Source organism: Taudactylus pleione, unplaced genomic scaffold (assembly GCF_031769625.1).
Source record: "Taudactylus pleione unplaced genomic scaffold, aTauple2 ptg000093l, whole genome shotgun sequence".
Taxonomy (NCBI): domain Eukaryota; kingdom Metazoa; phylum Chordata; class Amphibia; order Anura; family Myobatrachidae; genus Taudactylus; species Taudactylus pleione.
The window spans coordinates 4,171,770-4,199,410 of NW_028284495.1; the positions used below are offsets into that span (position 1 = coordinate 4,171,770).

General features: G+C 44.4%; 1 protein-coding gene across 1 annotated transcript in view; it reads left to right on the forward strand.

Moving 5' to 3' along the window:
• Positions 1-23,520: 23,520 nt before the first annotated feature.
• The window catches only part of ATP6V1H (ATPase H+ transporting V1 subunit H), a 146,352-nt gene continuing 142,231 nt past the window's right edge, over positions 23,521-27,641 (forward strand). Inside the window, exons 1-3 of the mRNA XM_088469540.1 lie at positions 23,521-23,677; positions 26,095-26,144; positions 26,966-27,019. The gene's annotated coding sequence lies outside the window, so the exon portion shown is untranslated. The remainder of the gene's footprint in view (positions 23,678-26,094; positions 26,145-26,965; positions 27,020-27,641) is intronic.

Genomic DNA, 27,641 nt, shown 5'->3' on the forward strand with positions numbered 1-27,641 from the left:
AGGAGGAATTACCCTCAACACCCCCCTCCACTAGCCTGATCAGAGAGCTGAGCACCTATCAAACTCTACAGCAGTGGAGCAGAGCCGTGGAATGCCCCCAGGAATTCCAGATGCCCTAGGCATTTGCTTAGAATGCTTATGCCTAGGGTCGGCTCTGCCCGAGGCAGCACTTAAAAATTATTTCTGCTTGCACCCTCCGAAGGTGCAAGGAAAATTTGCATTAAGTGCCTAGAGACTAGTCATAAGTTAATCGAATAACCCACGGCACTTTACCCAGCAGCCAAGGATACATGGTACAACCTGGGGCTAAATACTTGCCGACAATCAGTTCCCTCCATCCGGGAGGGAGCTGATTGTCGGCTAACAGCGGGGGGCGTGCCCAGCCGTGACATCACATTTGGGGGCGGAGCCACGTGATAGCATCATCGTGGCCCTGCCCCCTCTTCACAATGCCATTAATTTTGGCATTGTGAAGCAGGGGGCGGGGCCACGATGACGTGATTCGGTGCGAATAGCGTAACCGGCCCCCCCGCTGCAGAGGTTTCTAGTTTTTTTCAGGGGGGAGTCGGGAGGGTCGCAGGCTTCCGTGAGGCTTTCCTGCCTTTCCGGGGGGGCGGGAGCAGCACCCGAAAATCGGGAGGCTCCCGGCCAAATCGGGAGGGTAGGCAAGCCTGGGCTAATTGAATCTCCCCCTAAAATTCCAAGCCACAGAATTTACTATCCTGCAGTTTGGAGGGTAAAAACCAAATCACTGGGAATGTATAGTGATTTGAAAGCCAAAAAAATTGGCATGCAGTTTAGGGGAAACTGCATGCCATTTAAAAGTGCTGCCCAGGCCCAGTCCTCAAGGGGGGAAGGCTCAACAAATGTTGAAGTCCCCGCACCAGGAGATAACTGGCTTAATGCTAAATAGCACTGGGCCTCTTCACATGCTCCTGGTTGGTGGGAACCATGGAAATAGTAAATACTGTTAAAATGTGTACTCGATAAGAAATAAAACATAGTGCCCAATCGAATAAAGAAAATCTGTAATAGAGACCCCATTGAATAAATAATTCAGTAAAATAATATTGCACCCTTGAATGAAGAAATCTTTACAGAAGGGAAAGGAAGTTTTATTTATTTATTTATTTATTTATTGTTAAACTGCTAACAGGCCAAATAGCAAACAACATTTGATTTCATGTATCTTACTGCCACCTATGCCGGGTCACAGCCCTTGCTGTGCTGACTGGAGAGGGCAGGCAGAAAGTTGGCAAGTGTGCATCATGCACGTAGCAATATTTATTCATAGACTGACACGTCTAATGTGACATTTTATTCAGAACTTTTCTTTATTCAATTTCCCACCAGCTATCTCATCTGATCCATTTACACTGCTGAAGCACCAGGTGGCAGATGTGAGCAAAGCATTTATTTACAATGTGCTAATATTTAAATTAAAAAATTGAATTGTATTGCAAGTAAGAGAATGACTCCAAGTAAACTAGGAATAACACACTATGGCCCTGATTCAGAGCCGCTCATAAGCGGCCGCTCGTTTGTTCTGACCGATGTTCGCACATCTGCGCATGCGTATGGATTTTAATACGCATGCGCGAACCAGTCAGTGCGGCCGAAAATCGTTTGTTCGCTATATAGCGAATGCCTGCTATTTTGAGTGACAGAAGGGGGCGTATGTGGGTGGTAACAGGGGAAGGTGCTTGAAAACGGGGGTGTGGAATTCGAACGCAGGCGTGCTTAAAGGTCAAAACGGGCGTTTTAAGGGAGTGCATAATTAATACAGCAGCGTCATTGACCACGTCACTCGGTTTTTTTTTACTCAGAACTGCTCGCAAAATAGCGGTTGAAAAAACCAGCCACAAGAATAGCGAGCAGTTCATACGCTGTTCGATGTACTCGATTAATCTAATAAGTAGCAGACATGACGTATGGTGCGAGCGGCAAGGGGGCGTATTTTTCAAAATTACAACCGCAAGTTTTGCTCGCTCGTTCAGACTTAGAGGCGTGAACAGACCGCAATTAGCGAACAGTTCATTTGAATAGCCACCCCTTGTTTTAGAACGAACGACCGCAAATAGCGAGCGGCTCTGAATGAGGGCCTATGCTAGTAACCAAGATAAGAAGATGTTGCACAGTAGACATTCAGGGCCTGATGTTGACTTGGCCACATATTGGAAGCAATTTACGCTAAAAAAAGATGAGTGTAATCGACATTCATAGTATATGCGCCTGGTTTTATCCAAGGTACATGTCACATAAAACAAATAATTCTCAGTCTTTTGTACAGAAAAAAATTGCTAAAATATAAACACAAAAGCATAATATATGTCCAAGCAGTAAGGCACATTTCATTCGTGCATTTGCAATCTGCCAATCGTAAGTGGTTCGCTAATACCGGTTCTGGTGGCAGCATTATCCTCAATGCATTTGAGCCATCCCCTGACCACATACAATAATACAGTTAAGCAAATAACAAATACAACAATAATAATATATACTGTATATATATATATAATTAGTCCTGTTGTGTTCCAGTCTGCAGCTGTTGAAATTGCATGACAGCAACTAACGATAGATTGTTACTAGTGCTGCATGTTCTTCTCAGTATCACAAATGAAATACTTAGCACCACTTGTGGATCTTTTAACATGTATCAGCCAGTAATAAATAACCTGTGCACCAACTAGAAGATCAGGAAAACATGCACTGTTAGAGAGGCACTGCTATAGAGCCCAATATGTACATATACAGCATGTCCAGGACAGTGCTAGGTTCTTCTGCTGCTCCTCCAGGCTCCCGGACTTGCTCCAATAGTCTGGAATGGTGGCCACATTTAAAATAAATACATTCAACTCAGGCAGGATGGCCCTACTGCCGCATATAATGGCTTACTGTGATCGCTGGTCCTGTATATGCTGGCATTATGACACACAATACACTTTGTATGACGCTTATTAAAGCTGGTTAAGTACAGGTACTTATTCTACCCTCTTCATTGACAGGCCACACTCACTCTAAAATTAAGCATTTGGAAACCCTCTGGAAATCATGCGTTTACCACTGATCCAGGATGTGGTGACTAGACTAATGGTTCTCTCTTGTAGCCTCAACTCTCTTCTCAATTAAATAAAGTTTTTTAAATGTTCCTTCAAAACTCATCTCTTCATGTTTGCCTACCCTTGACCCTTCCAGACCCTCAGATCTTCATCTCTTCTTTTTTAACTCACTTTTGCCCAACCTACCCATACTGTCTTTCTTTAGTCCCCCCAAGAATGTAAGCTCTCATGAGCAGGTTCCTCTCTATCCTAATGGACTAATTCAGAGATGGGTGCAATCCTGTTGCCACTGTGACTCTGTACACAGTGGACTTACGAAAATATGTTAACAAATTTGGAGAGCCTCACTAGAGCACACTGAGAAAACAGTTCTGGCCTGCCTACATTTTTCTAACCACCCCGTTAACCTCCCAAAATGCTGACTACCTGTCACTCACTTTTCACAGAAATCCTCTCTGTGACTGCCATCGCTATTCTATATGTGCAGCTTTAACCCATGTGCCTTGTGTACCTTGCTGATTGTTTATCTCATACTCACAATATTAAAAATGAAAGGAATACCTCAATGGCGCCGGCATTGTCACTAATAAATGAGAGAGTTGTAGCTGCTACTTTGGGTAAACCTCTGTATTGTTTTAAAAAATAATTGAATAAAACAGTGCTAATGTTGTTCTCAGAAATATTAATACATTTTACTAACAAATCAGATGGTTCCAAATAAACACAAATATATTTAATAAAATGTGCATATTAAAAATAAATTGTAAAAAAATAAAAAATAATGAAATACTAATATAATAAGGTAATAAAAATATGTATGCACCATGCAGGCTCATATAAGTAATGGACCACCTTTTATAATGTTAAAGTCCAGCAATCATAAGAACAGCAACCCGCAAAGTAAATGCCCATGATACAGTGTGGCAATTATCTAAAAGGAGTATATAGACCAGAAAATATAACTAATACCCCTTTTACACCAGAGCTAAAACCCAGGTTATTGCAGGGTTAACCCAGGTAGCTCCTTGGTGTAAAAGGGTAAAGGGTTGGATTGCTGAGTCGAGTGACCCGGCAATCCAACCCAGGTAAGTTGCAGGGTTTAACATGGAAATAACCCATGAAACCCTACAGTGTGAACAGCGAGCTCCGGGTCACGATGACCCGGAGTGCGCCACATGCAGGCCGATTGGTCCGGCTTCAGTGGCACTTGAAGATGACGTCATCTCCAAGCGTCTACTTCAATGCTGGAAAAGCCGGGTCAATGCAGACCCGGCTCCAGTGTGAACGGCCGGGGAAATTCCGGGTCTGATCTAGGTTGGAACTGTGTTCCAACTCCGGGTCAGACCAGGAATTTAGGTGTAAAAGCGGTATTAATGAATGGGAACTTTGAATGAGGCTAGAGAGTGAGGTTCAGCTGAATAACATCCTCCTTTCTCTGAACGATGCCATCAATGATGAATAATTGGTTCCACAATGAATTACAAAAGATGATGAAGTGGCACAGTCCAGAATAAGCAGTATTGTGGTAGACACTGCCATCTGTATCAAAGTGCTTCAGTAGTAATGTTAGTGAAGCTATGTAAAGCATGCAGCCCGCTGAGCTAATAAGAGTATTCTCAGGGAAGTGGCTACAATTATAACGTTAACACTGTGCTCCACAATGTTTTCGCACAGGATTGAAAAAATGTCTCCCTTCCAGTCAGCACCAGCAGTCATGGATACCACTTGCCTGCCTCTGACACTCAGCAGATCAATGATTGTTGGCCTTCCCAATTAGAATCTTTAACAGAACTAAGCTGGGCTCAGGCTAGAAATGACACAACACCTCCCTCCACTAACCTCCAGTACCGATGACTTATGCGAGGAATCACCCATCTGCTAGTCAATATAAGAACATGCTCAGTGCACTCCTCCAAGGCTTGAGTATGAGTATCTATTGTGTTCTACATCGGTGCTATGCTCCAGAATGATACTTTCCTGTATAGTTTACTCCCAGTGTTGTTTAAACTCTGGTGTTCAGTTTCCTCGACAGCAGCACATCCATACCCGCATTTCCATATACAGTGTTTCCAAATGGAAATGCTAAGTACTCTGTTGCTTTCACAGTGGGAACCAAGTATACTGGGCTGCGACCTGGGCCTTCACTAAATAAAGTCCATAACCTCTTGTGCGGATTCCTGGTGGGGGTCTTAAGGCCCCTATATATCAGAATTCGATTGTGGCAATTCTGCATTTTGCAGATGATTGTGCAAAAAAACTGCAATGTATGGGGTTCACAGACTGCAGATTTCAACCAAAAAGCGATTGGAATTGTTAAATCAGGTTTTCCAACATATTGGATTTCACCAATCAATTGGTACTGTAGATTGCTAGTGTATTGTAACAATCAGCAGATTCACAGACCATTACTAGTAAAAGTTTAATGCCCCCTAACCGTGCGAATAAGCTTTGCCATCAGGGTTTAAATGTAATACATACTTGCCAACAATCAGCTCCAGCATTCCGGGAGGGAGCTGATTGTCGGCTAACAGCAGGGGGCGGGGCCGGCGATTGACATGACATTGGGGGCGGAGCCGGGGGTGGGGCTGGCCATTGCTGTCACATTGGGGGCAGAGCCAGGGGCGGGGCTGCGTGATCGCATCATCGTGGACCCGCCCCCTCTTCACAATGCCTTATTTTCGGCATTGTGAAGCAGGGGGCGGGGCCACGATGACGCGATTCAGCGTGAATAGCATCACCAGCCCTCCCGCTGCAGGGGTTTCTAGTTTTTTCAGGGGGGAGTCGGGAGGGTAGCAGGCTTCCGGGAGGCTTGCCTGCCTTTCCGGGGAGCCGGGACCGGCACCCGAAAATCAGGAGGCTCCCGGCCAAATCGGGAGGGTAGGCAAGCCTGATGTAATAACCCACAATTTGCGAGAGCCAGATTGATTAGTCTCTAGATTTAAAGCGGCAATTAGTTTAAAGACAAAACCTAATCTACTCCAGGAGATAACAGTATATATGTGCCTGATATATGCCAGGAGATCTGGCTGCACAGAGGTAGTAGTAAATACTAGGGTTACAGTACATAGTATATATGGACAGCGTTAAAAATAAATAAGTCACAATTATCATGAAAAAATAATAATTTTTAAAGTGCTAATACAAATATCCATTGCCTTCCACTTTAAAATATCATATGGGAACCTGTTTTCTTGTTAGCTAATATCAATGTAATACTACAAACTGATTTTTGAGTTTTACTTTAAAAACCCTCTCAGTATGTGAAAATTATAATGGTATGCAGATAAAAGCTAGCTTGCACTTTCTTATTTTTCTTTTATAACTATAACAAATCTAACTCAGTTTTCCTACTGTTAAAGAGCCTGTCAGAGCCGTTTCATCAATTCCATCTGCTGATCTTAGCCTCAAGTTTTATTTGAAATGTTTTATTCTTCTATCTGATCTTCATAGTCTATACTTCACTATTTTCCAGTGCAGCCTGACAAAACAATTGTGAACATTTATTGCTATAGACATGCAAGAACCATGGCGGCCACTTTCTGTATTATCACATCAATTTTACTTACTTCTCTTGTTATGGCTCTGTGTATTCCCAGACAATCACTTTAATCAAACATATAGTTTGTTCCAGACTCAGCCAGTCTATTAGACCAGCTGTGCACATTAAACGTTATAATTGGAAAGTTGTTTTTTGCTGACACCATGCTGCCCTACGGTAAGTGGAACACTACTGGCAGAGTTCATTTTTAGGCATAGTCCTAGTGAGATGAATAAAAGGCAGGCAAGAACACTTGTTTTTTGTATTATAAGCTGTACCATGACATTATAAAACTTTAACAGTGTAGCTTGGAACATGCATCAAACTGTTATGTATTAAAATGTACAGAATAAATCTTACAATTGATATGGTCAGAATGTTTGTGTGATTCACGCTGCCTAAAATCCAACTAATTATCAACAGCTATAACTTGTTTAAAAATGCAAGAAAACTCACAATACTTGGCTGATTTGTAACTTAATAAAATCAAGTTTAATAAGTAATAATGTAGGCCAGGAATGTCAAATGCTAGCCAGTGGTGGATTATAATAGGGGCAGATGGGACGATCACCCAAGGCAAAAGAGGAACCATGGCTCTGTGCTTATTTGCCCTGAAGGCCATCTTCTGTCTCTTTGTGTTTTTTCTTTTTACACTTTTACCTTGCTGGCCCAAGCTTATCAAGCCGACCCTGGCATTAATGTCCTTCCTCCAGGCTGGCACCTCCCAAATGACCAACCACCTATTAAAGCATTGTTGCAACCTGTGTGGATTAAGCACCTGAACTGACTGGCCCAGCTTACTGTCTAAAGCTAGGTACACATCAGACGATGTGTACCCAGCCTGACGTCGTGGGCGACGCATACACACTTGCCGATTCCGGGTCCGACAGGGGAATGGATGCACCATGCTGCAGCATCATTAGCAACATCCCCTGCTGGCCCTGCAGTAGGGCTGATGGGAGATATCACTAATGACCCGACCTTATATCATGGGTACACACTAGACGATGTATCCAGTATGTTGCTCAGTAGGACCACATATCATCTAGTGTGTACCCAGCTTAAGACAGAGGTTCCCAAACTCGGTCCTCAAGGCACCATAACAGTCCAGGTTTTAAAGGATATCCATGGTTGACTACAGGTGCCTTAATTAGCACTTCAGTCAATTTGATTTAACCACCCGTGCTGAACCATGGAATCGGTATGATTCACCGCTGGCTGCATGGCCGGCGGTTCAAATCCCGGCAGCGGCAGTTCAACAGAAGAGGAAATCCTGATCGTCCCCAGGTAAGTATAAACTAACCTAATTTTACCCCCTAACCCTCCTTTAGGGTGCCTAACCCTAACCTCTCCCCCCTGTGCCTAACCCTAATCCCTCCTCTAAGTGCCTAAACCTAACCCCCCCTTCCCCGCCGCCTATACCTAAGTCCCCCAGGGGGGTGCCTAACCTTAACCTCCCCCCCGGGGGTGCCTAACCTTAACCCTCCCTCCCCCTAACCTAACCCTAACCTCCCTGGGGGATGCCTAACCTTAAGTCCCCCCCCGGGAGCCCTAAACCAAACCCTCCCCCTCCCGCGGCTGTCCGCGCCCGGCATCCCTTCGATCGGGATGCCGGGCGACGGTCTCCCGGCGTTGGTAAAATAATGGGCATCTAGATTTAGACGCCTGTCATTTAACCCTCGCTGGGATTAAGTAATCTGAAATCTGGCAGTCGGCATTCCGTCCGCCGGCTTCATAAATGTATACCCTCAACCATGGATATCTCTAAAACAGAAACTACTGGGGTGCCTTGAGGACCGTGTGTGGGAACCTCTGGTCTAAGACAAGGTGGTGGGGTGTTATTGTAATGTGAGCCTTGTATGACTATTAGTTTAATATGGGGTATTAGTAATGTAATATGGTGTGTATTAATATAATATAAATGTGTATTCATGTAATGTGGGGACTATTTATGTTATATATTTTTCAAATAACATACTGGCTAGTGTGTGCTTTTCATTTACCTTGGTGTTTTCAGTAAATGTGGGAGATATAAATGCATTATTGGGATGTTGGGGGACAAAATTTGTATTTATTGGGCTAATAAAGCAATGTGGAGTATCTGTATTAGATGTAAGGATTAACAATTTATTTATAGAACTTGTTGGGGATTGGCTTATTTATCAAATTTGGGTGTTATTTATTTAATGTTGTATCTGGTTTCCAGGAGGTGAGTACTATCTATCCTTATTCCTCAATGGATGCAAACCATGTGGGTAACAAGCAATTGCAACAAAGATAACCAGTGCCAATTCGTGCCAGGAGCCCAGCTTATTTTAGTCCACCACTTATGTACATGGAAGCCATACTTGTAAAAATCAGAATAAAGCATCTATAGAAAATGTATATTTTGGTTTTATATTATGGCATGCAAGATTACATATTATATTCAGAACTAGCGATCCGCCCAGGCTTCGCACGGGAGCAATTTAATCTTGCCACAGTCTGAATCTTATAACAACCTAGGCCATGTCACCACAGTCCCATGCATCTCCCCACAGCCCCATGCATCTCACAACAGCCTCCTGCTTCTTACTCCTATTCTGCATCTCACAACAGCCTCCTGCTTCTTACTCCTATTCTGCATCTCACAACAGCCTCCTGCTTCTTACTCCTATTCTGCATCTCACAACAGCCTCCTGCATCTCACTACTGCCCCCTTCATTTCACCACAGCATCCTATATTTCACCACAGCCCCTTGCATCTCATCACATGCCCCTGCTTCTTACCGCAGCCCCCTGCATCACACCACAGACCTCTGCATTTCACCAAAACCTCCTGCTTATCACTTCTATCCCCTGCATCTCACTAGTGTCACCACAATCCCCCTGCTGCTGCTCTGCAGCTGGCTGAGGCCCCGGCCACTGGGAAGGGCAGGAGGATCATGAAGAGAGTTTTGTATTGCAGCTACCATAAGCATTGTCAGCAGCATGTCCCCAGGGCTGAGGCACTTGTACATATTTCTGCAGCCTCCATGTGCCCCTCCCCAGCTGCCGAACATGGCAATGAGCAATGTCCTCTTTGCACATGCACGAAAAAGCAATAGCTGTGCTGGGATGTGGCACAAATGACCGGCAAAATCTGGGTGTCATCCATTGCACTTCGGGAGAACTAGGACATGGCAGTACAAAGCAATGACTGTACCCAGACAGGCAGAACAAGTTGCAGGTGCTGCCTAACTGGATGGGATGGTCCAGAGCTCTGCACAAGAAACTTTGCAGCATTTGCGGGGGAGTGGTCCCTCTCTGCCCAAGTCTCTGGCCAAAACAAAACAATCCACAAAAAAGTCCCAGAACAAGGGAAACCAATTACAAGAGCCCGGAGGAGGAGCCCCAGACTGTCAGCCAGGGATGCAGTAGAAGGAGCAGAGTACCAATGCTGCTGGCAGAGCAGCAAACTCTGCTGCATAGTCCCACACCCTCCTTACTCTCTACTAGCTATTATCCGTGGAGCTGTCACTCAGCCGGTGGTGTCACATGACCACAAGGACTGCCCCTCCCACACCACGTGCTCCTGGAATAAGCACGCTAAGCCCTGTAGTGATGTAACGTGGCCACACCCCGAGCCCTGACTGACTGGTGGTAGCTGTGACTGACAGTCACTCACTTTCTTTATATGACTGCTGGAGATGAGTCCCAGTTGTCAACAAGGCTGCAAAATTAGTGGTGCTACTTCCCTGCCATGGACGCTGGAGCAGCAGGAGACAGGGACTGGAGTGGCGGCCATGGATGGTCAGGTGCTGTGCCATGCAGCCTATTGCTATAATTCCCCTGACCGCCCATGGCCGCCGCTCCACTGGCGCCTTCTAAATTTATGGGGGGAACAAGATGTCCCCTTGTCCCCCATTTCCGATGCCCTTGGTTACTAACATCAATGTTTTTGTTCGGACTAAAGTGTTTTTATCATTGAATGGTGGCTGTCCAATGTTTGCCACCATCGAATGGAAAACATTTGATGGTGTTCCAATGGTTTTGTTTTTTTTTTACTTTTTGATAGCTTGCTTCCCCTGGCTCCTTCCTGGCTACTTTGTCTGCATCATGGGTTTGTTGGAGACTGTCTCACTCTTTGTCTGCCTCAGAAGTGACCCTGCTCAGTCCCTGACTCCCTCCCCTCTCTAGACTGCTACTAAGCAACAGGGCACATTGCTATCTCTAATTTGCTCTCACTGTCTCAGAGAGGCAATCAGAGTGCAGCCCTCGCCCCTGCTGCAGCAGTCAGTCACTCACACAGCACAACAGTTTTTTGTGATGCTTCATTCCAAGCCTCAGTTTCAGATGCTCTCATGCTGTTTTGGCATCTTGACCAGCTCCTATAAAGCAGCTTGGTGCAAGATATTTTTCTGTCACTTGATTCACTAAAATCGTCACTGCCGGGCTCCCTTTTGTCACAGATGAATGGTTGATACAACTAAACCTTCCTGAACCAATGCTTTTTGGCTACGCCGCAAGCACAGCATCCCTCCCCACACCAGGTGACACCGCTGCTGAAAACCCCATCAAAATCTGTCCAGTAGTTCAATAGATTATCCCGAACGAACAGACAGACCCCTGAACCGGGGACTTTATTTTATATATATGTAGAGATATTACAAGCTACATAGAACAGTTTAAACATTTTATTCCAACCCGATTTCAAAGGGAAAAAGTGCTTAGTGGTGCTATATGATCCAGTGATCCAGCATAGTGCCAAAGCCTTTCACTGCGTGGCGCCATCTTTTCAAAGATATCACTGGAAAGATAGACTGTTTAGTACATTACATAGGGAAGGGAAACAGCTGCACAGAACCAGTGGGGTTTGTTACATCTGCACTGCACACCCTGCACCAATTATAGAAATGCCCCTGCTAGGAAAGTTTTGTTATATGAGGGAGGTAATTCCACAGAGTGCATTATTAGTTATTCAGACTAAGTAGCTCATTCAGACCTGCTCGCAAGATGCGATCGCTCGCTGGCAAAAAGGGTCTGGATATTTAAATTAAGCGCTCGTGCTGTGTTACGTAAGGACGCCCACTATGTTTTAGCGAGCTATGGCAAAGTGCGCTCGCAAATGTCTGAAGACACCCCCTTGCCACTCACAACACACATCATCTCCGGGAAATGAAGCATTAATCAGGACCATCGTGAGCCATCGGAGCTGCTCGCAGCCCTTGGGGTTGCCTTAGCCTGCCGCAAGCACAGCGATCAGCGCTGGCTGAAATACATGCAGGTGACATGTACAATGACGCTACTTTGCTAATTATGCACGCCCTTTAAACAGCGTTGTGGTGGCCAGACACGCCTGCGTTCGCACATCCACTCCCCCGTTCACAAGCACCTTCCCGTTACCACCCACAAACTGCACTATCTGTCACTCAAAGAAGCGACCTGATAGTGGCTTACGAGCTACCAATATCAGATGACAACGAACGGCTTGCGCATGCCCACTGCGAATTATACGCATACGCAGATGGGCAAAAATCACTCAGAGCGAGCGGGTCTGAATCAGGTCCTAAGGGCCTGATTCAGAGATGTATGCTAATGCAATAGCAACTGCATTCTCCCACAGATCGCTGTTGCTAATGCTTTCCAACGCCTCCCCGAGCATAGGGAGACCCACCGCTTCCTTCTCGTATCTGTCTGACAACGTACGTACATACTACAGGGTACACATTGGTAATATCGATGCAGATTGGGCAGCCATGCAGAATATTTGGCAAGTCTGACCAGCCGCAAACACTGCAGCTCTCCTTACACGCAGAGATGGATTCTCTTGACAGGTGTAATAGCAAAACAATTGCTGCGCCTGCACAGTGCAGCTTACACACATGCGCAATGGCAAACAATCGCTTGATCTGCGTAAAAATTGGCATTGCATACTGTACATCTCTGAATCAGGCCCTAAGTTATATTTGAAGAATACAAGTCACACTCTTTACTTCATCAAAGATATTCCCACTTTCCGGTGAACTAAACCCGTCACAAACTATCTGTGAGAGTGCCTAGTGATGTAAGACAATGTATAATAGAATATATTGAATTAATCTGGTGTTTTCAGTGCATACAGACAATCTTGTTTTCTGGTGTCACTTCCTAAACATGCTATTGATACGGAAGGGCAGTAGATGTGATCTGGAGTACTTTTCTAAAACACTTAACAAAAACAGCTTGTATATAGGATTTGTATATGATTTCAGCTATTAATAAGTTATTTTTTAGATTTGATACTTTTTGATAATGGTAAACGTGCAGTAGTGCAAAAACCTACAAGAAATCCACTGACATCATGGCCACTAGTGAACATTTGGATAAGGGGAAGGAGAATATCCCAGTTGGTCAGTTTAAAAGAATCAGAAGAAACAGTTCCGATATAAATGTTTCCAGACTCAAATTGAACAGATGAGCAGTTTTTTATTTAAATAGAAAAAAGCTGTAACTCTGAAGTTTTTTAGGGTTCCACTTAGAGATTTTTAGTTTATAGGGTTCCACTTACTTACATTTAATAACAAGATTCCAAGCACAATTTCCATTACCTATATGATTGGGCACTTACTGTAGAGTACAATCGGGTGTGGTATAAGTGATCAACCGACAAAAGGTTGACATGTGTAGGTCAACACCAAAAGATCGACAGGCAATAGATTGACAAGGTCAAAAGTTTGACAGGGTACTAAAGGTCGACTGACAAAAGGTTGACAGGTACAAAAGGTTGACGGGGACAAATAGTCAACAATAATAATCCTTACCCTCCCCCGAGTGCCTAACCCTCCCTCTGGTACCTAACCCTCCCCCAAGTGCGTAAACCTAACCATAGCCTAACCCCAACCCTCCCCCTAGTGCCTAACCCTAACCATCCCTTAAATACCTAGCCCTAACCTTAAAAATGTTGAAAATACTTTCAAAATAATGTGTCCACCTTATAAAACCTGTTGAACCTTTACACTGTCAACCTTTTGCCTGTCAACCATTTAGTGCCGACCTATACAGTGTCAACCTTTTGTCTGTCGACCCTTCATTCGGATACCAGTACCATCATTAACATAACAAAGAAATGGTGTGAGGTGGCACTTATCAGATACAAGGCAATAAGGATTAATAACCTATTTTAATCACAATAAAAATGCAAAATACACATATCCCAAAAAAAAAACAACCATTCACATGTACATATTAAATATAAAAACAATAAAATGAATCTCAGCAGGGGCCTGAAAGATGACCTAAGTATCCTGATTCCACACGGTACTAAACAAATCGGTGCCTGTGTTGTTTCAAATAATTGAAAGTTGATATTTATGTAGCCACAATGATTCTATAATGTAGCAGACAATGTTGCAGTAAAGTTAATACGTTACTGTATTAAAGATATAGTAATACACTTCTAAAAGATCCTTTTTATAGAATGTCCTGAATGGATTTCATATACTTAAAATCCTGGATTAGTATAATATAGGAAATGATCCAGCTCCTCACTAATTAGGCTGTATGTGTGAGTGAGCTGAAGTGTCCAGATCATCCTTATGCACCAGACAAAGGACCGGATTCAGAGCCGCTCACAAAAAGCGAGCGCTCGCTCTGAGTCAGGGCGGCTGCTTTTTCTTTTAAAAGCTGGCCGCTCGCTAAGCTGTGGGTGACCAGAAACGCCTCCATTTGGTCAGCCCCCCCCTCCTACAAAACGGGGCGAGCTGTCAATCAACATTGACAGCCGCCCCATTTGTAGCGAGCCCCGGAGCGAGTGAATTTCTCACTCACTATGGGGCTTGCACATGCTGTGCGTGCGCAACGTGCACAACCATCGACCCGCTTGCGAGCGCATAGCGCTCGCAAGCGGGTCTGAATCAGGCCCAAACTGTGCAGCTCTCTGACAAGAGACCCAGCGTATTCTAGCAGTTGCCCAGCATCTCCAACAAAGTAATGAGAGCAGGGTCAGAATTCGCAAAAAATTGCAGTGGAACAACAGTGTTCTTAATACAGCGACTGAGTAATCACTCTCAGTTAAAGCAGCATGCACAATCTAATAACGGCTTCCATAATAATTGAAATCAGGTGCGGGGCAAACAGAGCAGGGTAGTCCCAAGTCTGGCACTTGTATTCTCACCCTCAAATGGAATGTCTGCACTTTCTGTGGTTTAAATCCAAGGTGCAATAAAAAATAAGTTGGTTCTCAGGTCCAGTGAGTTTATCTTAGAGAAACTCCTGTCTCCTTCTGTATCCTTAACATATTTCTCCTCACATGGAGGCTTTCTCAAAAAGACAGAGTAGTATCTACTGTAGGTCGTTTTGACCCTCTAAATGGAACCTGCCATCGATCACAGTTGGTTATTAAACCATGATCCCACAATGGTTTAGAAGTGTTGCATGGATCCCTCAGCAAATCACAGCATCTTGGCCAAGCCCCATCTTCTGGAACTCATGATTCATGGGATTAATGCCATGAATAGGTGGGACCTTATGTTAAGAAGAGCCTGGCCACACCTGTCAGTGATCATCTACATCTCCCCTTTGGAAAGTCTCCTTGAAGAGAGAAATTAAAAGTTGTCAAATATGTTCCAGCTAAGCGCTGACTGGATTAAGGCTGTATGGCACTGTGGTTGGTGAGATCCCAGGCAGTGTATGCCCTCTGCTAAGAAAAACATTTTATGTTCAACTATGTGTTTTTTTTTCGACAATCTTCTTCCAGTATTTTTGTCAGATGATTTCAGGGTGTCAAACAAACATATATTAATTTTTTATTTATTACCAGTTATTTATATAGCGCACACATATTCTGCAGCGTTTTACAGAGAATATTTGACCATTTACATCAGTCCCTGCCCCAGTGGACAATATAATTTATATTCCATAACACACAGGTTCTCAAACTCAGGGCCTGATTCAGACCCGCTCGCGAGCGGGTCGATGTTAGGCCACTGCGCATGCGCAAAGCCGGCTCCGATGTGCGCATGCGCGAGACCCGGCTAGCGACGGGCGCTCCGTCGCTCCAGGTCTCGCACCAAAAGGGGGCGGCTGTTGATTTTGATCGACAGCTCGCACCGTTTTGGAAGCATGGCGTGGGGGTGGCTTGACAAACGGAGGCGTTACCATGCGAACGCCTGCCGTTTGTGGGCGGCCCCACTGACATCAACAGTTATGTCAGTGGGAAAGCTTCCGGCTCTATTAGAGCCAGAAGCTCTCTGGGGCTTGCGGCCACGAGACCCTACCACAAGGGTCTCGTCGCAAGCCCGATGGTCTTGACCATCGCGGCCATCATCCTGGCCACTCGCAATAGCTGTGGGTGGTCACCCACAGCTATGCGAGCGGCCAGGAGGCTGCTGCAAAAAAAAAAAAAATCACCCCGAATCAGAGCGAGCGCTCTTTCAGAGCGTCCGGCTCTGAATCAGGGCCTCAGTCCTCAGGACCCCAAACAGTGCATGTTTTCCAGGTCTCCTCACAGAATCGCAAGTGAAAAAATTAGCTCCACCTGTGGATCTTTTAAAATGTGTCAGTGAGTAATGAATACACCTGTGCACCTGCTAGGTGAACTGGAAAACATGAACTGTGTGGGGTCCTGAGGACCGAGTTCGAGAACTAGGGTTAGTATTTGTCAGGAGCCAATTAATCTACCAGTATATTTTGTATTGTGGTAGGAAACTGGAGTACCCGAGGAAACCCATGCAAACACAGGTAGAATATACAAACTCAGTTAGGGCCGTAGTGGGAATTGAACCCAAGACCTGCCATGGCCATTTTCTCCACTGGCACACTTCTGCACTCTTTTCACTGCTACAACATCTACCCCTAAAATTTCATATTCTACTTTGCATGCTGAAATCAATTAGAAGTAACTATTTTCATGTCGGAAACATTTTCACTGTTGTGCAGTGTTACATCCAAAAGTTGTGCAGTAGAATCCTCAAAACAGAGTGACACACCACAAAGCAACAGACATATGTCTAATTGCACCCTACATTTGTACACTATCGGAAAGACTTAAAGGCCTAGGGCTGGTTAAACATTTGTGCGTGACCTCGGACCTCTTCTCCTTTGTGTTGTTGTTCATTTTTGTCATACTTGCAGACATTTGCCTTTTCCTCCCTGGGAGAAGCCCGGGGAGGAGAAGGAGGTGTTGGGGGCGGGGCTGAATGGGTTGCATCATTAATAGGGGTGTGCACCGGCCACTTTCGTGTTTTGTGTTTTGGTTTTGGATCTTTCTTCGTGTTTTGGATCTGGATTGGTTTTGCCAAAACCACCCTTCGGTGTTTTGGGTTCTGGGTTTTGGATCTGTATTTTTTTTAAAAAAAGCATAAAAACAGCTAAAATCACAGAATTTGTGGGTTTTTCTGCTCCTATGCTATTATTAACCTCAATAACCTTAATTTCCACTCATTTCCAGTCTATTCTGAACACCTCACAATAGTGTTTTTATGTCCAAAAGGTTGCACCGAGGTAGATGGATGACTATGCTAAGCGACACGAGTGGGCGGCACAAACACGTGGCCCATCTAGGAGTGACACTGCAGTGGCAGACAGGATGGCAGTTTGAAAAACTAGGCCCCAAACAGTACATAATGCAAAGAAAAAAAAGAGGTGCAAGATGGAATTGTCCTTGGGCCCTCCCACCCACCCTTATGTTGTATAAACAGGACATGCACACTTTAACAAACCAATCATTTCAGCGCCAGGGTCTGCCACACGACTGTGGCTGAAATGATTGGTTCGTTTGGGCCCCCACAAAACAAGCTGGTAATTAATCTGGCCTTGCACAAACTGGCTCTACGGAGGCAAGATGTCATCCTCATCCTCCTCATTCACCGATTCCTCACCCTCTTCAGTGTTGTGTACATCCTCATCCTCACAGAGTATTAATTCGTCCCCGCTGGAATCCACCACCACAGGTCCCTCTGTACGGTCTGGAGGCTGGTCTCCCTGGAAAAGTTGATAATTCATTTTTATGGACATCATCTTCTCCACATTTTGTGGAAGCAACCTCCTACGCCTTTTGCTGACAAGGTTCCCGGCTGCACTAAACACTCTTTCGGAGTGCACACTGGAGGGGGGGCAACTCGGGTAAAATAGAGCCAGTTTGTACAGGGGCCTCCAAATTGCCTCTTTTTCCTGCCAGTACAGGTACGGACTGTCTGACATGCCTACTTGGATGCTGTCACCGATGTAATCCTTTAACAGACAGACGCACGCTTGTCGCTGCTGCTTTAAGGATGCAGGTGCGGCTACAGCCCACACATTTCACAAAGACAGAAAAAAAAGAATTTTTTTATTGTTTGTGGAGCACACTTTGAGGGTTACACCACCCTTTAATAGACAGACACACGCTTGTCGCTGCTGCTTTAAGGGTGCAGGTGCGGCTACAGCCCACACATTTCACAAAGACAGAAAAAAAAGAAGAATTTTTTTATTGTTTGTGGAGCACACTTTGAGGGTGTCACCACCCTTTAACAGACAGACGCACGCTTGTCGCTGCTGCTTTAAGGATGCAGGTGCGGCTACAGCCCACATATTTCACAAAGACAGAAATTTTTTTTTTTTTTATTGTTTGTGGAGCGCACTTTGAGGGTTACACCACCCTTTAACAGACAGACGCACGCTTGTCACTGCTGCTTTAAGGATGCAGGTGCGGCTACATGCTACACATTTCACAAAGAGAAAAAAAAAGAAGAATTTTTTTATTGTTTGTGGAGCGCACTTTGAGGGTTACATCACCCTTTAACAGACAGACGCACGCTTGTCGCTGCTGCTTTAAGGATGCAGGTGCGGCTACAGCCCACACATTTCAGAAAGACAGAAAAAAAAAATTTTTTTTTATTGTTTGTGGAGCACACTTTGAGGGTGTCACCACCCTTTAACAGACAGACGCACGCTTGTCGCTGCTGCTTTAAGGATGCAGGTGTGGCTACAGCCCACACATTTCACAAAGACAGAAAAAAAAAGAAGAATTTTTTTATTGTTTGTGGAGCGCACTTTGAGGGTTACACCACCCTTTAACAGACAGACGCACGCTTGTCGCTGCTGCTTTAAGGATGCAGGTGCGGCTACAGCCCACACATTTCACAAAGAGAAAAAAAAAGATTTTTTTTATTGTTTGTGGAGCGCACTTTGAGGGTTACACCACCCTTTAACAGACAGACGCACGCTTGTCGCTGCTGCTTTAAGGATGCAGGTGCGGCTACAGCCCACACATTTCACAAAGAGAAAAAAAAAGATTTTTTTTATTGTTTGTGGAGCGCACTTTGAGGGTTACATCACCCTTTAACAGACAGACGCACGCTTGTCGCTGCTGCTTTGAGGATGCAGGTGAAATCTAGACGGGATTTGGAACCGGGGACATACTACCTCCATCAATTGTCTAAATCCCACGGCACTAATGGCGGATACCGGACGCACGTCTAACACCAACATAGCAGTCAAGGCCTCAGTTATACATTTTGCTTCAGGATGACTGCTGTCGTACTTCATCCTCCTCGCTAAGGACTGTTGGAGGGTCAATTGTTTAGTAAAAGTAGTGGTGTTCCTACTTCCTCTCTGGGATGATGAACAACTCCCAGCAGCAGCAACAGCACTAGGAGGAAGTGGTTCTTGATCTTTCCCTATTTTATTTTTATCTGAGAAAGTTTGGTCCTCCATTTATGTTATATTGATATATATGTGCGGCTAAGGCGCACACAAACACAGAAAATATTTTTTTATTTTTGCTGGAGAGTAGTGCACTTTGTGGGTTACACCACCCTTTAAGAAATGAGCCAGCCGGCTCTTTACTTATGGGACACAGGCGCACGCTTGGCGCTGCTCCTTTGTTGATGCACGTGCGGCCACAGTGCACATAATTCACAAACACAGAAAATATTTTTTTATTTTGTTTGGAGTGTCCTTTGGGGGTTGCAGCACCCTTTAGCGGTCAATCCAGCCGGCCCTTTATTTATGGGACACAGGCGCACGCTTGGTACTACTTTGTTGATGCACGTGCGGCTACTGCAAACACAATTCACAAACACAGAAAATATTTTTTTATTTTGTTTGGAGTGTACTTTGGGGGTTACAGCACCCTTTAACGGTCAAGCCAGCTGGCCCTTTACTTATGACACAGGCGCACGCTTGGCACTACTTTGTTGATGCACGTGCGGCTACTGCGCACACAATTCACAAACACAAAAAAAAATATTTTTTTATTTTGTTTGGAGTGCCCTTTGGGGGTTACAGCACCCTTTAACGGACAAGCCAGCCGGCCTTTTACTTATGGGACACAGGCGCACGCTTGGCGCTGCTCCTTCGTTGATGCATGTGCAGCCACAGTGCACACAATTCACAAACACAGAAATTTTCTTTTTATTTTGTTTGGAGTGCCCTTTGGGGGTTACAGCACCCTTTAGTGGTCAATCCAGCTGGCCCTTTATTTATGGGACACAGGCGCACGCTTGGCACTACTTTGTTGATGCACGTGCGGCTACTGCACACACAATTCACAAACACAAAAAAATATATATTTTTATTTTGTTTGGAGTGCCCTTTGGGGGTTACAGCACCCTTTAACGGACAAGCCAGCTGGCCTTTTACTTATGGGACACAGGCGCACGCTTGGCGCTGCTCCTTCGTTGATGCACGTGCAGCCACAGTGCACACAATTCACAAACACAGAAAACATTTTTTTATTTTGTTTGGAGTGCCCTTTGGGGGTTACAGCACCCTTTAATGGTCAATCCAGCTGGCCCTTTATTTATGGGACACAGGCGCACGCTTGGCACTACTTTGTTGATGCACGTGCGGCTACTGCGCACACAATTCACAAACACAAAAAAATATATTTTTTTATTTTGTTTGGAGTGCCCTTTGGGGGTTACAGCACCCTTTAGCGGACAAGCCAGCTGGCCTTTTACTTATGGGACACAGGCGCACGCTTAGCACTACTTTGTTGATGCATGTGCGGCTACTGCGCACACAATTCACAAACACAAAAAAATATATTTTTTTATTTTGTTTGGAGTGCCCTTTGGAGGTTACAGCACCCTTTAACAGACAAGCCAGCCGGCCTTTTACTTATGGGACACAGGCGCATGCTTGGCGCTGCTCCTTCGTTGATGCACGTGCAGCCACAGTGCACACAATTCACAAACACAGAAAACATTTTTTTATTTTGTTTGGAGTGCCCTTTGGGGGTTACAGCACCCTTTAGCGGTCAATCCAGCCGGCCCTTAATTTATGGGACACAGGCGCACGCTTGGCACTACTTTTTTGATGCACGTGCGGCTACTGCACACACAATTCACAAACACAGAAAATATTTTTTTATTTTGTTTGGAGTGCCCTTTGGGGGTTACAGCACCCTTTAACGGACAAGCCAGCCGGCCTTTTACTTATGGGACACAGGCGCACGCTTGGCACTACTTTGTTGATGCACGTGCGGCTACTGCGCACACAATTCACAAACACAAAAAAATATATTTTTTTATTTTGTTTGGAGTGCCCTTTGGCGGTTACAGCATCCTTTAGCGGTCAACCCAGCCAACCCTAACTCCCACCCTTCCTCTTCACTGTCCACAGCCAAGTGAGAAAATGGCGCCGACGCGGGTACCTTATATAGGATCCAAAACCCGCGAGACCCGGAAGGCGGGATGATGACGTTTTGCCTCAATTTCAGATCCGAGTCAGGCGGGAAAAGTCGAGCCTGACTCGGATCGGCCTCGGATCGGGGGGACTCGGGGGGGTTCGGATTTTAGAAATCCGAACCCGCTCACCCCTAATCATTAAGCACTGCCCCTCACTACAATTGGCCACAAAAGGCACATATTTAAATAAGGGGGCTGGGCCAAATGAGATTCTCATAGAATTGCGTCATTAGGTCACGCCCCCTACTCGAAGACCCGGCAAAGTGGGCAGAATGCAGGAGAAGTGCCTACCCTTCCAGGGGTGCGGTGGTTATCTGAAAAATCGTGAGCCTCCTGCGACTTCCGGTGGGGTAGGCATGTATGCTTTTTGTAAATAAAAAATAAACAGGGCTTTACAGATCCTGGAGATCTGTGCGGTGCTTTCCAGCAACACGCCTCACAGAGACTGATCATTTGTTTTGGCGGGATTGCGGCTGGTATCAAACTCTTTGCTTAGGAAATCTGGTGGTTTCTATATTTCAATGGAGAAAATCGGGGTAGTGTTATCTATTCAATAGTGTGGATTCTCAGCATTTTTGTGGTAGATTTAACTTTAATAAATCGCACCAGGAAAATTCTGCAATCCCGTCCCGGATTTCAAACAGGCTGCTCTGTAAATTAGTAAAGATGTTTTCACAAATGTGTTTTCACCTGCATCAACAAAATATCAACTTCCTGTTTTATCTCAGCGCACGATTACATTGAACTTGTATGGGTAGGTCAAAAATCTATATGTAAATAGTCTTCTTAGAAATCACTAGGCGGAATATTTATTATTCAGCATGTTTTCAAAGGCACCAATTCTCAGCAGGGTTTATTTAAAACAGCAATAGCACTAAGAGATCTATGTATTAATAATCGAGGCACTGCTGAAATTATTAATGTTCCAACTCACCGGGGATATTTTAATTTTTAATAAAAATATCAAGGCTATGTACTACCGGGATCTCGCAGGGATATCGGTTGCGGTAAGCTCTGTCCCCGTGAGTTATATCCCCGGCATATAAGAGAAGTGTTTCACTGAAGTGAAAGAATTCCCCAGGGGGAAGCTGACACTGCTCATGCGCACAGGGTCAGCTTCCCGGACTGGCTGGGGCATGCAGGGGGAGAGATTGAAAGATTTATCTCCTGCACCTGGAGCCCCCGTAGGTTTACAGTACTTTACACCATCTTCAGATGGTGTCTAAACTACGAAAAGCATTGCTTTTTGGAGTTTAGTACATAGGGGTTAGATCGTAGGCCCCATTAATAATAATGAGGACTGCGATCTGCAGTGCTACTTAGCACTTTGCTGGAGATTTCTGTGACATCTCCTGCATTGTGCCATTAGCATACCCTCCAACTCTACCATTTCAGCCGGTACAGTACCGTTTTTGTAATGGTCTGTACCGGCAAACAGGGGTTGTACTGTTTGTACCGAGTTCCTGATTCTTTTAGCAGCGCTGCTGAGTGACAGACGGCTCTGCTCCTCCCCCCGTGGTTCTCTACTATGCAGTCTGTGCTGATGCTGCCATAATCACCCCAGCGCCGCTGTACAGAAGTTAAACCAGCCTGCGCTGGCTGCCTCCCCACCCCAGGTACAGTACTCATGGACCCGCCCCTTTTATTGTTTGCCACGCCTCCTTTACATATGGCCACGCCCCTGAACTGGATTCTAGATGTGAATTGTTGGAGGGTATGCATTAGCATGGAAGCAAAACACAAAATTATGCAGAAACTGCAGTTTCTGCATAATTTTATGTAAAAAATATGAAATGGGGGCGTGTCCATGGGTACTGTACCTGGGGTCCGGAGGCAGCCAGCGCAGGCTGGTTTAACTTCTGTATAGCGGAGCTGGGGTGATTATGGCAGCATCTGTACAGACTGCCATATCCATATACCCCCAAATCAGGCTTATATCACATTTATTGCTATTGCAGTTTTAAATCCAGCAGTCACAACCTATCATAACAAACTGTCATTTTGTTTATATACTCCTAGGTGCATAAAAATATGGTTTAACATTCACTTCTGCCTCCTAGAACATTGCCGAAATGGAAAGCCTGATTCTGTTTGTTACACTAATTTTTCAGTTACAAGAGACTTGGCTGAAATAGTGAAATGTGACAATGAATTAAGAACACATTATTAGCGCTGGCAAATAAGTGGGAAAAGCAGAAACACATCAGTAGCACAGCTCTATAACGCCAGCCCAGTAATAATAACAACACTGTTACTGGAGTCTGGGACTGTCACTGTAATGAATCACATGATCACAGCTCTCTCCGCTGCTTCCTGGCTGATCACCTGACCGAGTTCCTGTCACATGACACTGCCGTGCCTGTCAGTTGTGTGCTAGCTGCAGAGAGAGGTCACAGTGTATACAGTGCAGAGAGCCGGGCTTCTGCTGCAATCTCTTCGGTCCTAGTGCCGGGTCGCAGCCTGTGGATAGGGTGAGTGATGGTAACATTGTGTCTTTGGGGTATGACCGGTGTGACGGGGATGACGGCTCTGCGGCCTTATCTGCCTGGACTTCCCTGATTCTGGAGGCTGTTGGGCTGCTTTGGAGCTTGGACTGTCGGTTAGGTCTAGTTGGACTGTTCCCTGGACATCATTATACCCAGGACTGCCAGTGGCCTGTTCTATTGTGCTTGCTACACTTCTTCCTGTCTGTCCTTTTCATCAGGGCCGGATTAAGGTTTGTGGGGGTCCCAGGGCATCTAACTTTTGGGGGCCCCTACTAACAAAATTTCAATATGATATGCTGTGATGTTTTTAAAAAGTGTAATGTACGAATACTCCCAGCACCACAAATGAGTTAAACACACTGTTGTGCCCCCAATTCCCCCAGTTCACATATGCAAGAGAGTTGCCCCCACACTGGTGATGTAGTTGTGTGCCGCTATCCCCCCTTCCCCACCCAGCGATTTACAGTTATGAGGCCCCTTATCTCTGTATGCTAGCCCTAGCTTTCATGGCCATGCAAGTTATAGCTTATTATAGGGTAGATTTAATATAGCTTGGAGAGAGATACAATTGGAGGTAAATAGCACCAACCAATCAGCTCCTCATTTTTCAAACACAGCCTGCAAGGTGACAGGAGCTGATTGGTTGGTGCTATTTACCTCCAATTTTATCTCTCTCCAAGCTTTATTAAATTCCCCTTAATATGTGAATATTTAATGTATTGGGGGGAATTCAATTTAACGGAAGTTTGTAAAAACTCCTGATATGAGTGCCGGGAGCTAGTCAATTGCTCACATCACACCTTGGCACTTACAGTAAGTAAGAAGATGCAGTTTACCGCGACTAATGCCTATGGTTTAGTTGCGGTAAACTGTATTGTCTGACCTAAGAGCTAGGCACGATGCTGTTACCAAACGTGATGCTGCTCCGAAGCACTAGTTAGTGTGGATTTCTGCTCGCTCCTCAGGAAGGTGCGAGCAGAAATCATGTAGATGTGAATTTTGCATTGGGGACAATTGAATAACTGCGGGCACTTATCCCAGGAATTTAATAAACTTGCGCTGAATAGAATTTCTCCCATTGTTACTTGCACTTTAATATGGTGCCTTGTGTCATACTCTGCAAATAATGCACATTTTGCTAATCCACTTAAATAACCCTTAGGCTTGTTATAGATGATGTTTAAGGTAGTGCTCTTCATGTAACAAATATCATTATGTGATAATTATAATATGTTTAAAAAAAAATTTTGTGGTTGGAAATCTACAACTATTAACATTTGTATTATCTAAAAAAAAAGATACCTTAAAACTTGATATGTCATGAATTATCTCTCAGTTGAAATGAAATATATTACGTATAATACTAAGGGGCCTATTCGTCAACACTAAAATAACGTTTTTAAGGACATTTTCCTTAAATAACGTTATTTTGGTATTCATGAACAGACTTAGTACAGGAGATATCACACATATCTCCTTGCTAAGTTCCCCTGCGTTAATTTCCACACTCCCCATACATTAGTATGGGGATGTGGAAACTGTGGTATTCATCAAATTCCGAAAATTATGAATTTTCGGAATTTGATGCAGTTACTATTCGCCACTGTGAGGTGGCGAATAACAGAATCGACTTACCTGTATCCGCGTGTGCAGGTCCCCCGACGAGTCCCTCCGGCGCTCTGCTCCGTCGTCAGGCTTCGGAGGCTGGTCGGACATGTGTGCTCCCCAGCAGAGCACAAGAAAGTTTAGAAGAAAAAAAAAAAAAGTTTTTTTTTTTTCTAATCTGTCATGTGGTCTGCTGGGAAACCACATGACGGAGCCAGAGGCTGCTGCGCGGACAGGTAAGTCGGGGGGGGTACACAAACTTAACGCATCTGTAGGCAGTGCTGCGCATGCGCTGGTTTTACAGATGTAACAGCGCATGCGCAGCACTGTTTCCAGATGCGATAAGGTAGTGTAGGCAGGGAAAAGTATCTATTTCCCGAAAAGCTGTCATTGCAAAAATGACAGCTTTTCGGAATAGATACTTATGGAGAGGTGGAATGATGAATTCCACCTATAATTAGGTAGAACTCCATGCGAGTTCTAAACCTAATTATCTCTAGAGAATTTTTAGGTTTAATGAATAGGCCCCTAAGAATTAAATTTTCCAACATGGCATGCTTACAGATCAACTTACTTTTGCTTTGCAACTTATTGTACACTGTATTAATTGATTATTTGTCCAGGGTGACCTAAGTCAAGAGAGATGTTTTTTGTTTAGCTTTTCCCAGCAGTGTATAAAACAGCGAATAATAAAATAACATCAGAGAACCTGGTTCTATATAACTCTAGAAAAATCACAAACAAAGTATCATTTAGTGCCGCAAAGAATTACATAACAAAGTATGTTTGTTTTACAGAGAATCTGTACATGAACATTATCAGTCCATAAAACATTCAGTATAGCAAGGTAAGTGAAGCTATGCAAATAAGTGAATTGTCTGTTTAAAGTCCATTTAAAATATAGCTGCTATATGTGAACTAGCAGGGACCTTTGTATGTTTGATGTTTGTGTCTGCCAAAACTTTCATTTACATTAGAGTGTAAGTGTAAACTAGAAACATCACACGTGTGTGTTATAATATAAAAATGTTTATGTTCACTATCGGCAGCATTGTTTTGCTCCGTTATTTAAAAACAAGCTGTATTCTAGTAGCTAAAATTAATTTGCAAATGCATAAAACTAATTTAATGCTCTTGATTGGAATTAAAAGCTGTAAACGTGAGTGAGGTCATGTTTCATTTTAATTAATGAGGAATGGTGCCAATCACGTGTGTGTTTAGCCATTTACGAGATGTGCTTGTATCAAGCCTGTGATTGGTTTAAATTAAAATTTTCAAATTTTTTAATACAAGGGCATATAGTTCATATGCATTTTATAGGAATGTTTAAGAAGTTGTAGGATTAGAAAATGTTCAGATCATACCGTATCTAAACACTATAATCTGTCTTGTTACTATATATAAGCAACAGTCTATGGTGACATTTTTACTTTACTAGTGTTCTTTTTAGAGGACAGAAGAGATCTTATGTACCAATAAGTTATTTAATCATAGATCATTACAAATAATTAGTTAAGTCTGAGGTTATTTTAAGTATTTAGCATGAGTTCTTACACTGTAAATAAGCAAGATCATTGTGTTGATATTACAATGCAGTCTTTGACGGTTGCGTCTTCTTTTTTTTTTTTTTTCCTTTTGGGTAATTTTTATTACTGTAATTTCTTCCAGTCCTGCATTTCCAGACTGCCAGAATCCAGAGTCTTCCACTTGCTGTTGCTAGAGGTAAGATGAGGGGCTGGAAAGAACCTGTAACTGTGGATAAAATGGGTCACGCCCTCCAGACAAGTGTTTAGAGGAAACAAAAGTTTTGTTGTGTCATCACAGGCCGTTCTGAAGGTTAAAAGAAAGGACATTCGCATATTGTCAGTGATTCTGATTCAAATATTTTAAGAGATACATTTTGTAACATCATTGCATGACTAATGCTAGGTACACATCAAACGATATGTGTACCCAGCGAAGACGAAAGATGACCCCCCCCCCCCCACCGACGGGCTGACATATTGTGCAGCCGGTACACATTAGATGATCCGGTGCCCAACCGCCCACTACGTCGGCCCCTGCCGCATTCCGCAGCATGGGGTCGTCAGTCGCATCGTCAGATTGAGCTGAATGCAAGGACAACCTGATGATGCGGCTGACTACCCTGCAGGAGCACGCAATGGCCGACATAGGTCAGTATTCAATAAGTTTCGCACCCGCGATAAAGTTCCGCCTGCCAGACTATTCACCTACATCGCGGCTTTTGGCCGTGGAAACTTATCTTGCTCGTCCCCCGCTATTCGCCATATTCAATTCCAAAAGATGCGAAAACGGCGACACGCAAAGTCAGATCAGGCGGAAA